Source organism: Leuciscus leuciscus, assembly GCF_965113295.1.
Source record: "Leuciscus leuciscus genome assembly, chromosome: 5".
NCBI lineage: Eukaryota > Metazoa > Chordata > Actinopteri > Cypriniformes > Leuciscidae > Leuciscus > Leuciscus leuciscus.
The window spans coordinates 39,827,575-39,842,193 of NC_138729.1; the positions used below are offsets into that span (position 1 = coordinate 39,827,575).

Genomic DNA, 14,619 nt, shown 5'->3' on the forward strand with positions numbered 1-14,619 from the left:
CCGCCCCTTCTCTTCAGGAATCGAGCGGTGTGCGGTCTACGTTCGACGCTGAGCTTCTTCGCCTGCTTACCAAGGCCGTGGAGGACCTCGGCCTCGATTGGTTGCTTCCTGACAAGCCTGCACCCAGCAGGCTGGACGGTTGCTTTCTGCCAGGCCGCCACTCGACGCCTCACATGAGGCCTGCCCCCTTTCTTCCGGAGCTCCACAAGGAGCTCACTAAGAGCTGGAAGGCGCCATTTTCTGCCAGGCTGTGTTCTACTGTCTCTTCGACGCTCTCTCTAGTAGACGGCGCGAAAGACAAGGGCTACCTCTGCATTCCTCCGGTTGAGGAACCGGTAGCCACGCACCTCTGCCCGCCTTCCGCCGGATGGCAGTCTCATCCTTCACTGCCTTCCAAAGCCTGCAGGACTACTTCGGCTTTGATCGGTCGCGCCTACACCGCCGCCGGTCAAGCCGCGTCCGCACTTCACACGATGGCCGTGCTTCAGGTCTATCAGGCCGACCTTCTCCGTAAAATGGACGAGGCGGGCCCGAACCCTGAGAATTTTAATGACCTCAGGAGCGCAACCGACTTAGCGCTACGAGCCACTAAGTCCACTGCTCAGGCCATCGGGAGGAATATGGCGTCTCTCACTGTCACCGAGAGACACTTGTGGTTAACGCTGTTCGACATTGTAAGAATTGATAAATTAGGAAATTCCAGACAGTCTGTTTTGGGGCTGACCAGACCCTGAGAGGACAAAAGGACCTCTCCGGAGATTAGCATTTGAACTGGCTCTCATGCACCATCGAGACAAAGTCTCACCCCCGAGTCATGTAATCTACATCGTTTTCCTTTTCCCCTCACCCCTCTCTCTTATGCTCAGATCATCACCTGAAATCACCCAAGAAAATGTATAGTTTAATGTGTATGATTATCACAGAGTATTTTCAAGTTTGGTATCATTTAAAATGTCACAGTGCGACTGGTACAGATATCTCATATCCAGACAGATAAAATAAAAGGTAGTAAGGTCTTTAAGAGTTTATGGATAACTGACTTACAAGGGAAGGTGATCTCTCAAGCAAATGGTCTCCCACCCCCATGAAGATGCGACCACTGCATGCAAATTTCTATTGTTACATGTTTCCAGGTAAAAGGTTTGTCTATTTAAGGAATTGCAGTAGGGAGATCGAGGCCTTTTCTGTACTTCAGATGGCCCGTGAGGCTGAGAGACCGAGATCTCTCAGCCTCATGTATTTCTTAATGTTGGGTTTGCATCTTTTCTTTATTCCGAAGAATTTGATGTTTTGTATCGATTATCTTTGAATTGATTATGAAATTGGCATGATACATTTACCTGACATAATAAATTGTTACGTGATTATTCTAACTGATTGTGACATTGTTCATTTAATGGTTAAAAGGAATAGTCAAACATTTGCTCACTTTTAGTGAGGCACAGATATTATTAAAACCTTTCATTTATGGAGTCAGATGAAATTACGAGAGAATACATGATTAATGTATTACAAATTTAACCAACCAATACTCCGCATGAGAAAAGGACAGGAACACGTGATAACCTTCCGCGCTGGTCGGACGCCGGACTTTGGGCCGATTTAGCGCGAGTTTACAAAATGGTGACCTCGACGTGATCTCAAAACAGATCAAAACAGTTTCACGAGAAATGTCCTTTTCAGCAAGTATTTGGGATTCTAAAATCAACAAGAGGTTTGAACATCTTCTCTTTCTTCCGCCGCGATGGTAAGTAAACTTTTTCTGCCCTTTATAGAAGTGTTGAAGAAATGTTTGCATTGTTTACGGGTCGGAATTAAAGCCCTTTGTTTAGAACGTGATGCGGTAGCCAGATGAAGAATGAAAACCCTTGTGCATTAGATTTTAAAGATCTCCTTATTTTGCCTAAGCAACAGGAAACGAAACAAGTGAGAATAACATCTTCCAAATAATTAATAACTCGATGAAGAGCTAAAAAAGTAAAGACTAAAAGTTTTAAAATCAGGCGCATGTTTTCCGGCCATTATTGAAACCAGCAACACGTGAAAAGAATGAGCAAACTAACAGAAAACAGAGAAAGAAAAATCTAAGTTTGTAAACGATCGGAAAACACGTGATCTTATAAATAAAAAGGCAGATCGATGCATTGTTTATGAAAAGAACATTTTGGGAAAACAGGATGATATTATGTACAGGCTAAGACTCAAATATTAAGGCTATTGCTAAATGCTATTGGCATGCTGTTTTCAATCAAAACGCTCAAGGCTATGCTAAATGCTAAAGCCATGCTGCGTCCAAGACTAATTCTAAATGCTAAAGCCATGCTGCGTCCAAGACTAATGCTAAATGCTAAAGCCATGCTGCGTCCAAGACTAATGCTAAATGCTAAATGCTGGCTGACTGGTAGGCCCAAAAGCCACATTGAAAACATTAATATCCTATACTAAACCTAAACTAATCTTGACAGACTCTATTTTAAACAAAAAGACAAGTCGATGCATTTGTTTAAAAGCAAGTTTGAGAAAAACAGGATGATGTGATACATATTCATGTTTGCAATGATTCTGTTTGGATTTTCAAATTTGAAGTTGTGCTTAACACATTGTGCACATAGAACACAATTTGGTTGTTTGTGCTACAACATGCACATAGGCTAATTTAAAGTTTATTCTTTAAACACAGGATTGCTTTACTGTAAGTGTAGTTGAAACACTTAGGCAAAGGTGATATAGATGTTGTATTCTATTGTTTTGCTGTGGGTGTATTTGGAACACTTAGGTAAAAGGGTTGTAGATGTTGTATTCTAGGCCATGTGTCCTGTGTTAACTGAAGTGAACGCGTGTGTCTGTGCTGAATTTGATGGCTATAATGTGATTCACAATGAATTTGAAAATCAGAAACAGCGAACGCATCTAATTTAATCCTGAAACAAAAAACCTTTTCATATTTAAGGCTTCAGAGAACGAAATATTGTTATGTTTGAATGTATTCTGAATTACTCTGAGATTTGTTTTTTCCAAAATAGATTAACGGATTCGTATATTCCACAAGATTGCGTCAGAGATTAACGACGGTTAATAGCTGATATCAGGAAGTGTGCGGGCTGCTTGGATGAGAGGATGGGTTAGTCCGACTAGGATCAGGTTTACGCTGGTTGATTAACCTAGCTTGGACGCTTCCGATGACTTCTGTTCTAATTTAATAGTTTTGGAAAACGGTTGAATTGAGTTCCTGAAGGGCATCCAAGAGGGCTACTGAATATATCTTTGATTGTTGCGCGTTGGGATTACGGCAACGTCCTAGATATTTAGCCATTGCCTCAGCTTCTGATCTTCGGGACTGACCACTTGTGTCGTGCATCCTTAGGAGAAGGACTGCAAAGCGATATAGTTTCCTTATCTATAAACGGAAAATATAAAGTAAGAGTAAATAGAATAATCAAACGTTAAAATGACCATTTAAAAAGACTAAATGAGAAGAAAAGGTATTTGAAACCTAGAAAAGAAAAAAGAGAAACAGCGAATGTACATCTTATCAGTCCTGAGCCAAAAGCCTTTTCATATTCAAATGTATTGACATGAGAACAAGCAGAGATTTGACCATGCGTTAAGTTGTTCCGGAGACTCTTAAGAGACCGAAAACAATATAATTGACTTGTATTGTTAGAGAATATAATTATATTATAACTTGAATTATAATAAACATATTACACTCGCTGAGCAGGACAACAATTGGAGAAGTGTGACTTTTGTCATTAAAACTGAATTTCTAAAACAGAATTTCATTTGTGTGCTACCCAGTGCCAAAAGCGGAGGGGTAAGCCTTTAAATTGTGGCACAGGTAATAGCAAACCAAATTGTGCAACAACTAAAATGTTATCTAATCTGAGAAGTAAATTTACAAGGAGGGTGTAAAATGCTAAATAGCGGACAGAGGTACCACAGTTTTTTTGCAGGTCAAAAAATATCTGCACTAACTAAAATGTGTGAACGACACTAACAAATCTGGCTGTAATGAGAGAAAGCAATGAGCATTGCACTGATCATGCAGCGGCCTTCAGGTGTCACAACACACTGAAACAACAGCAACAATTCAGACTTGGTCAATGAAACTGGGTTTCATGTGACATCTGGAATTAAAAATTGCAACTGACATGATAATGGAACAAGTGAAAGAATTCCACACGTCTGAATTTAATGTTTGTGAAATATTGGAATTGTCTGTCTGTGGTTCGCTCTCCTCTGTTTTCTGTCTCAGGCTTACTTTGCAAATTCCTCAGAAGACGGGTGAAAGGAGGGGACAGGAGCCCACCTGGAGCAAATCCAGGACAGCGGAATTGTTAGAACATAACCTGAGACTCGGGAGATGGGTGAAAAGATATTACAAAAGGCCTTTCACACTTCACACTATCACATTACTGCATAAATATGGCCTCCCAGTTTAGAACTGGAACTAAATTTGCAACACAATTGTTATAGATTATATTCCACCCATCTCCGAGACATGAACACTGAACACACACCTCCCACACTACACATCATAAGAAGATAAAGATGACATAGAGTCCAAAAGTGTCACTTCACTAAAGATCTACTGTCCATCTTCACACTAACAGATCCAGATAGCTTCACACACATAGGATGGTAAAACTGATCCCATGATGACAGTCTAAAAGAGACACACATGGCATGCGCTATTCACAACACACACTGCCAACTCATGGGAAACACTGAAATATACATATGAATGGCTACAGTCACAAGTCAATGATGCGAATTATAAAGCAGAGACAGACCTGCTATCAAATTTCAAAATGTTCAAATTTTCTGATTGTTGTTAGGGTGGTTGGAAGATCAGAGGGCCCCTGATTTGTCAACACACCACTAATAACAGAAACATCATAAAAAAAAAAAATAAAAGATAGATCTGAAGTGTGAGCGCTTCAATCAATTACAAAATTTACAATTCAACTCTGTCATCGACTGTGATTTAGCCAGATTAACACACACACACTCTCTCACAAACACACACACAAACACTCTCTGTCACAGACAAAGATAACACACACACACACACACACACACACACACACACACACACACACACACACACACACACACACACACACACACACACACACTCTCTCTCTCTCTCTCGCAGACAAAAACAACTCTGACATTCTAAAAGACACAAAGACATAAAACCATTGATCCTACCATTTATTTGGTTTACACTGACCTCTTGCCCATTTTGATTTCTGCATTTTTCCTCTTTCCCATTTTTTTATTTTTATTTCTGAAACTTACTTTTATTTCTGCATTTTACTCTTTCCCATTTTGATTTTAATTTCTGAAACTTATTTTGATTTCTGCATTACCTTTGAGTCAGTGGCGGTTCTAGACCACAGTAACTGGGGGGGCCAGGCAGGGGCCACTTGTGCTTTTAGGGGGCACACCTTTAACATTCATCTTAACCTATTTTCAGTATTATTTCAAGTCATTTTTCACCATGTCATGCATGACTGCAATCTCTAGAAAAAGCTAATAAATTATATTAGCTAAGCTAATAAAACAATTTCAATTCAAATTAATGTTACATTATGTTTAATTGTAGTGTGATATAATGATCAATAATAACACATTTTTAGCATCTAAGCACATCTAGGCACTTTTTTACACCTGGGGTGGGCGATATGGCAATAATATCATATCACAATTTTATAAATTTTTTCAGGAAAATCACGATTTTATCACGATTCTTTTTTCATTTTGGTTTTACTATTTTGCATGTGACTGAGCATTACAGCCAAACTAATGTCCCTATTTTAAAAGCAAAGCCTTATAGGTAACAAAATATAAAATAAAAAAGAATGGCAGACATTTAGGCCAAAGTGGCGAAAATAAAAATCGTTGTCACTATTTTCTTTGTTATTAAAAATTAAGAACAGTCAAGTCAAGTCAAGTTTATTTGTATAGCGCTTTTCACAATACAGATTGTATCAAAGCAGCTTCACAGTATTAAATTAAAATAATACAACAAAGTTTGGTTCAAGAGTAATTTATTGATTGATAAAATTAAATTAAATATCCCCAAAATATCCCCAACTGAGCAAGCCAAAGGCAACAGTTAGCCTTAACTCTGTTAAGGCTTTAACAGAGATACATATTACACATACACAACTTAATATACAAATGAAATAAACAGTGCTTTATTTTTTCATCTATAGGTGTATTTAACAGTAGAATTGAAGAAAGTAATTAAATGAACAAATATGAAAATAAAACACAACAGACTTAAAGTTCTCAGTCAAGAGCAGTGAATGATTTCCTCTGTGTGTTTTGTTGTTTTATTAACATTAAAGGGATAGTTCTCCCCCAAAAAAGTCATATTTACTCTCTTAAGTTGTTTTAAACCTGAATAAGTTTCTTTCTTCTGTTGAAAATAAACGTTATTTGAAAGAATGTGAGTAACCAAACAGTTGATGTACCCCTGTGACTTCCATAGTATCTTTTTTTCCTACTATGTATGGAAGTCAATGGGGACCAGCAACTGTTTGGTTTTGGGTGAACTATCTCTTTAAGGACAAGCGGCAGCATGTTTATTATTAGGGCTACTGTCTCTTTAAGAACTGCACGCGACGCGTCTAATATACACGCATATGACAAGCAGATTTTAATTAATTTTCTCTGTTTGCTTTCACTTTAGACATAACCAACTTTTTTTATGTAAACATTGTCTGTATTTGACAGTATTAGCGCAATATAAGACTCAAAAGATAACTTAGTCCAGTAACAGGCTTTTAGTGCATGTGCGCGTCGAGTGTACGCGCTCAGTAAAGCGCATGTTTGAACAGCGCATCAGCAGCGAATGACATGTTTAACCGGCAAGGCTTTAAAGCACATGCAAATAATGAACTTTTATCAAGGGCGTAGGTTTGGCCTCAGCTTTGGTGGGGACATCCCCCTCCCCCTCCCCTGGAATGAGTTTTCTATACGTAATTAAATAATGAACAAATGAATAAAATACACACGTATCATAGTATGCATTCAACACAACAAATCCATTATTATTATCTATTATTATTATCCATGATTACAGTATTCCATACTAAAATTGTATCTACTATTCTATATCAAATTCTATTGATATATTCTATTCTTAAATATTAAATTCTTAGGCTACACTCACTGACAAATACATTACATAAATAGAATGTAGAAACGAAAAATGTCTCAGATCCACTGTTTATGTTGACTGCAAGATTCTAAGTTAAGGTCAGCTAATTAACATTCAGTGACTTGCTAACGTAGCATTCTATCATGATAGCGTGACTTCTATGAGTCTATCAGTGCTGCACAGCCTAATCAATACTCTTAACCTTAGTTGAAAGATTGCTGCTGCTAGGTTTAACTGTAACAACATGGTAACACATACTATCACCAATCAATACTATTTTCCACAGTAGAATCTGCATTTGAAAGCCTGGTCAGTCACTACTACTGCTAGTTTATTTGTGTGGCTAGTTATTTTGCCTACTTACACTCTGATTTATGAAAAAGCTTCGTATGTCCCCTTTCTTCTTCTTGGGTGGCATAGCTGATCTATCTACAAAGTACAAAAAGTGGCAAAAAACGGAATATTAAAATGTTTTACTCTGGCCTTTGTATGTGGCAGAGAGACAGCCCTGGTAACTTACCGTCGGCGTCGTCGACGCACGCACGCACGCACGCACACACACACACACACACACACACACACACCCCACCCGCTCGCTGCCAGTGTAAGCACAAAAGTAGTCGCGGCCCGCGCGTGTAGCCTGTCAGATACACCGCCGCCAATCAAATTACGGCGTTTCTTGTACTGTCGTTGTTTTGGCCGTTGGAATCGATCCAAATAGCAGCGCAAAGATCCAAAAAGCAGTTCAAAGGAGCTTGCTAAATATTGGTGGGGACAAATTTGTCATCTCAAAATATTGATTGGGACTAGTACCTAGCGTCCCCCCCTAAACCTACGCCCATGACTTTTATGAACTGCAGTGTCCCGTTCCTCTGCGTTAACATGTGAATATACGTCGTGCTGCAGTGTAGCCTATAGATGAAGGCGCCGCAACTGATAAAATGCGCAGTTGTTTAGTGTGATTTTACGATTCCAAATTTAGGGGGGCCAGAGGGGGGGCCAAGCTTGGTGACACTGGGCACTGGCCCCCCCGGCCCCCCCCCTAGAACCGCCACTGCTTTGAGTAGTTCAGAAAAACATTTCTGAAACTCATTTTGATCCTAATTGTGATGGAATATTATTATTGCTGTTATTTATTTAGGTTACACCGACCTCTTGCTGCATTTCCTTTGAATAATTCAGACCAAGAATATTTAAATTCCACTACCATTTAACATCACAGTGGTAGTGAAGAATTGGATATTTAAAATGAGACCATTCTGCATGACCCTGAGAAACATTTGAGACCAGATGTACCATTCGCACTTGCTGACATGAACATGATATTTTATATTAGACATGACATGATTTTGTTTTGTTGCATTATGTGTTCCCATGCATTTCCATATGACTTCAAGTTCATAAGTGCTCAATCGTGAAGTGGACATTTAAGATGCTTTTCAGGTGTCTCAAGCTTTTCACACAAAGCAGTGTGAACTAAGGAGAAGCCCTTCATCCACTGAGGTCTGCCCAGACAACCCCACCGCTGGAGGTGACAGGATCGGTCAAGAAGGGTCAGATCATCATCGTGGAGAAGGTGCCAGAGAAGCAGAAGTTTCTCCATGGAGGAGTGACACATCAACTGAACAAGTCACAAAGGTCCAGATTGACTCTATGAACTTTGCTCACGTCACAGGATTACAGGAAGAGAACCTGAATGCATTCATCCACCCGCTGGACTCAAGCAACATACACCTGGTGAGAACAGGTGTTCTGCAGGTGAACACCGCCCTCTGCAAGCTTCTACAGATGCTAACATTGAAAAGACAATTTTTGGGTGACATCTCAAGAATGACAACAGACGTTTATCAGTGACTCCATAGGAGCTCATTTGAATTTGACCCACGGAGTCAAGGAGGGAAAACTGTAAGAATTGATAAATTAGGAAATTCCAGACAGTCTGTTTTGGGGCTGACCAGACCCTGAGAGGACAAAAGGACCTCTCCGGAGATTAGCATTTGAACTGGCTCTCATGCACCATCGAGACAAAGTCTCACCCCCGAGTCATGTAATCTACATCGTTTTCCTTTTCCCCTCACCCCTCTCTCTTATGCTCAGATCATCACCTGAAATCACCCAAGAAAATGTATAGTTTAATGTGTATGATTATCACAGAGTATTTTCAAGTTTGGTATCATTTAAAATGTCACAGTGCGACTGGTACAGATATCTCATATCCAGACAGATAAAATAAAAGGTAGTAAGGTCTTTAAGAGTTTATGGATAACTGACTTACAAGGGAAGGTGATCTCTCAAGCAAATGGTCTCCCACCCCCATGAAGATGCGACCACTGCATGCAAATTTCTATTGTTACATGTTTCCAGGTAAAAGGTTTGTCTATTTAAGGAATTGCAGTAGGGAGATCGAGGCCTTTTCTGTACTTCAGATGGCCCGTGAGGCTGAGAGACCGAGATCTCTCAGCCTCATGTATTTCTTAATGTTGGGTTTGCATCTTTTCTTTATTCCGAAGAATTTGATGTTTTGTATCGATTATCTTTGAATTGATTATGAAATTGGCATGATACATTTACCTGACATAATAAATTGTTACGTGATTATTCTAACTGATTGTGACATTGTTCATTTAATGGTTAAAAGGAATAGTCAAACATTTGCTCACTTTTAGTGAGGCACAGATATTATTAAAACCTTTCATTTATGGAGTCAGATGAAATTACGAGAGAATACATGATTAATGTATTACAAATTTAACCAACCAATACTCCGCATGAGAAAAGGACAGGAACACGTGATAACCTTCCGCGCTGGTCGGACGCCGGACTTTGGGCCGATTTAGCGCGAGTTTACAACATGAAGGAGTCCGACAGAGCCACTTTCCTCGACGCGCCTGTGGCGCCATCCGGTCTCTTCGGCCCGGCTGTCAAGGGGTTTTCGGAACGGTACTCCGAGGTTCAGAAAACCTCCCAGGCTATGCGGCATTTCTTGTCGAAGCGCTCCAGTTCCGCTACGGGTCGCTCTAAACAGCCGCCCAACCGGAAATCAGCGCCACAGCCTCACAGAGCCGTCAGCCGAGGGATACCCAGCGCTCACGCTCTTCCAGCCGCCACAGACCGCCTCCCCCTCGGGGACCCCGGTCCAAGATTGTGCTGAAGGCAGAGCCCTCAAAGTCTTCCTGACCGCGTTAGGAAGACGAAGATGGTCGAGTCCCGCTGCGGCCGGACCGCCATCAAAATCAGCGCGCCTCGCTCTCACAGTTCCCTCAGCAGAGGTGACTGGAAATGTGTATTTCACAGCCAACGAGCCCGTTACACAACACGCTCGCCTGTACCCAAAGGCCGTTTTTACGGCCGCCCAAATAAATCACAAAAAGAGCATTCTGTCTGAATCTCTTTTCTGGGAACAGACTTAGACTCTGTGTCAATGACAGCGCGGCTGACGTCACAGCGCGCGCTGCAGATTCAGCGCTCAGCTGCAGCTTTCAGGACCGGCAGCATTTTTCCTCTCAAACGTTTTCAGAGGATGCTGGGTCTTATGGCTTCGGCCTCGGCAGTGCTTCAGCTGGGCTTGCTTTTCATGCGCCCGCTGCAGCACTGGCTGAAGACGCGGGTCCCGCTGCGAGCATGGTCCGCTGGCCGCGTTCGCCTCAGGGTAACTCAGAACTGTGTCACAGCACTGAATCCCTGGAAGGCGGCAGACTGGTATCAGTCAGGAGTGGATCTGGGCATGGCTTCGAGACGAAAAGTAATCTCGACAGACGCATCCAACTCAGGTTGGGGCGCCCTCTATGAGGGCAGACCAGTGTTTGGTCTGTGGGCAGCCTCAGAAAGGCGCCTACACATAAACTGTCTGGAGATGAAAGCGGTCGAAAATGCCTTGAGATACTTTCTCCCCCTCCTCAAAGGCCACAACGTTTTGGTCCGCACGGACAACATGTCAGTGGTGTCATACATCAAGGTCACGGAGGTCACGGAGGTCACGGAGCCTTCACAAGCTGGCGGAACGCCTCCTCTTGTGGGCCCATCACAACCTGCGCTCACTGAGAGCGTCACATGTCCCGGGCTCCCAAAATGTGGACCCAGACATGCTGTCCAGGGACAACGTTCCCCCCGGGGAATGGTCCCTGCACCCTCAGATAGCCCAGTTACTATGGGACATCTTCGGCAGAGCGGATGTCGACCTCTTTGCGTCGACGGAGAACGCGCACTGCCCAGTATTCTTCACGAAACAGAGAGATGCGCTGGCCCACGACTGGCCCAGCCGTCCGCTCTATGCGTTTCCCCCGATCGCGATGTTACCACAGGTAATCAAGCGCATCAGGGAGAGCAAATGCTCTGTGCTCCTCGTGGCGCCGCTCTGGAGGAATCAAGTGTGGTTCTCAGAGCTGATGCAACTGACGAGCACGACCCCGTGGCCGATTCCGGTGAGGAAAGATCTCCTCTCCCAGGCCAGGGGCGCCGCGCCCAGACTTATGGGCCCTGCATGCATGGGCCATCAACGGGTACCCGCTGACCTCCCAGCGGCAGTGTTGAACACAATTACTCAGGCTAGAGCACCCTCTACGAGAAGGCTCTACGCCTCTAAATGGTCAGTGTTTTCCGGCTGGTGCTCGGCCCGAAACTTAGACCCACAGCGCTGTAGCGTTGCAGAGGTTCTCTCCTTTCTGCAAGAGCTTTTGGACGAGGGCAGGTCCCCCTCCACGCTCAAAGTGTATGTGGCGGCCATTGCGGCGTTTACAAAACCTTTGCATGGCCGGTCACTGGGTAGAGACGACCTCATTGTTAGTTTCCTAAGAGGAGCTAGGAGGTTAAATCCTCCTCAGCCCCCTCTGGTTCCAGCCTGGGACCTCTCCTTGGTCCTGGAAGCCATGAAGGGCGAACCCTTTGAACCCCTTCAGTCCGTGGATTTGCGGTATCTTTCACTTAAGACCGCTTTTCTCATGGCTCTCGCTTCAGTTAAGCGAGTGGGTGACCTTCACGCGCTCTCTGTGAGTGCTTCGTGCTTGGAGTTTGGGCCTAATGACTCTAAAGTCATCCTTAAACCGAGGCACGGTTATGTCCCCAAAGTGCTTTCCACTCCATTCAGATCACAGATCATTTCACTGTCAGCTCTTCCGAGATCTGAGGGTGAGGACAATGTGAATTTTCTCTGCCCCGTCAGGGCGCTGAGAATATATGCCGAACGGTCTGATGCTTTCAGGCAGTCAGAGCAGCTCTTCGTTTCGTTCGGTGGCCGCACTAAGGGCTTAGCCACATCGAAACAGAGCCTGTCCAGATGGATAGTTGACGCTATCGCTATGGCTTATAGGTCTAAGAACCTTCATTGCCCTCTGGGCGTCAGAGCGCACTCCACCAGAGGCATGGTCTCGTCGTGGGCGTGGTCTCGCGGAGTCTCGCTCCATGATATTTGTATGTCGGCGGGCTGGGCCTCTTCGTCTACATTTATCAGGTTTTATAACCTTTAGGTGCCTGCCCTACAGGCTAAACTGTTGTCAGTCTAACATACTAGCTCTGTTCGCTCTCGCTGCAGATCGACACAGACTGTGTGTGGTTTGTGTTATACACAGGCTCCAGATCGACAGACCAGGTCTTCCTGTCTGTGATCGTTTTTTCACCTGTCCTTCGGGTTCAGGTGGCTGACAGGCAGTGTTATCATTCTTAGTTCAGCCCACGGATGTACCTGGCTGTTCTATTGTATTAAGCACCCATTCCCACACCCTGGAATGGTTATCTCTCCCTGGGCCCAACCCTCATCGGCCCAGATATTACCACTTACGTTTGTCCCCGGGCACATGCCCTTGGGAACGTGCATGTGGACCTTCTCTAGCACGCACGGCGTTTTACATTGGGTTCCCGTAGCGTAAGCTAGCTTACGCAACACGAGAGTACTCTCGTAAGAGAACGCTCTCGGTTACTAACGTAACCTCGGTTCTCTCTAGATGAGGGAACGAGTGTTGCGTAACCCTGCCGTGCTTGTGCTACTTCTGGTTCGCTTCAGATTGAAAAACCAGAGAACAACCTCACGGGCCTGCTTTTATAGCCTGTAGCCACGGCCATTCTGGCGGGACGTGACGCGCACGGGCGCCCGCGCCCTCATTGGTGCTTCGTCACGAGCAGGTCCTGGATAGGTTGCAGCAGTTACTGCTGAGCAACCAATAGGCGCGCGAGCCGCTCTGCCTAGGTCTGCTTATGCAGCAATGCGTTTTAAACTTATGCAAAAATTAAGGATAATTTTTTGGCTTCAGTATTCTCGAGAAAAGGGTTTTTCCCGTAGCGTAAGCTAGCTTACGCAACACTCGTTCCCTCATCTAGAGAGAACCGAGGTTACGTTAGTAACCAAGAGCGTTGTCCACGTCTGTAGCCATGATTACTATATGGCAGTTCGAGCGGAAACCATAGACAGTATGCGGAAACCAGGGATAACGCGGATATTACATCATTGACAGGTGTAAGGCCCGCTATATTTGGTCCAATCTCCGGTTCGCCAATACACGGGGAAGGTTATCACGTGTTCTGTCCTCACTCATGCAAAGTATTGGTTGGTTAAATTTCTAATACATTAATCATATGTATTTACTTGTTAATTCATCTGACTCCATAAATGAAAAGTTTTAATAATATCTGTGCCTCACTAAAAGTGAGCGAATGTTTGACTATTTATTTTAACCATTAAAGGAACAATGTCAAAATCAGTTAAAATAATCACATTGTAGTAATTTTATATTTCAGATATCAGAGATCAATTCCACAATCAATTCAAATATCTAGAGCATATAGTTATACATTGGTTACACCAAATAATCTTACCCAGCTTGTACCTGAGATAGAGAGAGAGAAAGGGAAAGAAAGAGAGAGAGAGAGAGAGAGAGAGAGAGAGAGAGAGAGAGAGAGAGAGAGAGAGAGAGAGAGAGAGAGAGAGAGAGAGAGAGAGAGAAAGACCACCTACTCCATTCGTACCCAGCCAAGAAGAAGAGAGCCAGAGAGGGCCAGAACACCTTCCTTTATTCTCTCCTGACCAGGTGATATGGGGGATGGGGTGAGACCACCCTCAAATGGCTTCTATCCCATAGAAGGGGGGTTGCCTTATCTGGCCTTATCTCTAAACCAGTTTTCTATGAACTTCTATAAACCTTATTTCCTTTTATTTTATCTATCTGGATATGAGATATCTGTACCACTCACTTTGAGACATTTCAAATGACACCAAAAGCATAACAGTCAATGATAAACATTCGCATTAAACTATGTTCTTGTGTGAGTTCTTTGTTGTTAGTTCATGTGCTTGTGTGAGTTCAAATGTTAATTAGCCAGCCGGGCCCTTTTGTCCCATAAATCAGGCCTCAACCAGTATTTTCAGTCTTACAGTTTCCCTCCTTGATCCCGTGGGTCACATTCCGATGAACACTTACGGGGTCACAGTAAGACGTTTGTTATAATCCTTGAAGACG

General features: G+C 43.3%; 1 long non-coding RNA gene across 1 annotated transcript; it reads left to right on the forward strand.

Annotated features, from left to right (window-relative positions):
- The first annotated feature begins 668 nt into the window (after positions 1-668).
- LOC309498936 lies at positions 669-9,778 on the forward strand. Its single transcript, XR_014206070.1, has 2 exons — positions 669-5,385; positions 8,242-9,778. It is a non-coding gene; the product is annotated as an uncharacterized lncRNA (long non-coding RNA).
- The last annotated feature ends 4,841 nt before the right edge of the window (positions 9,779-14,619 follow it).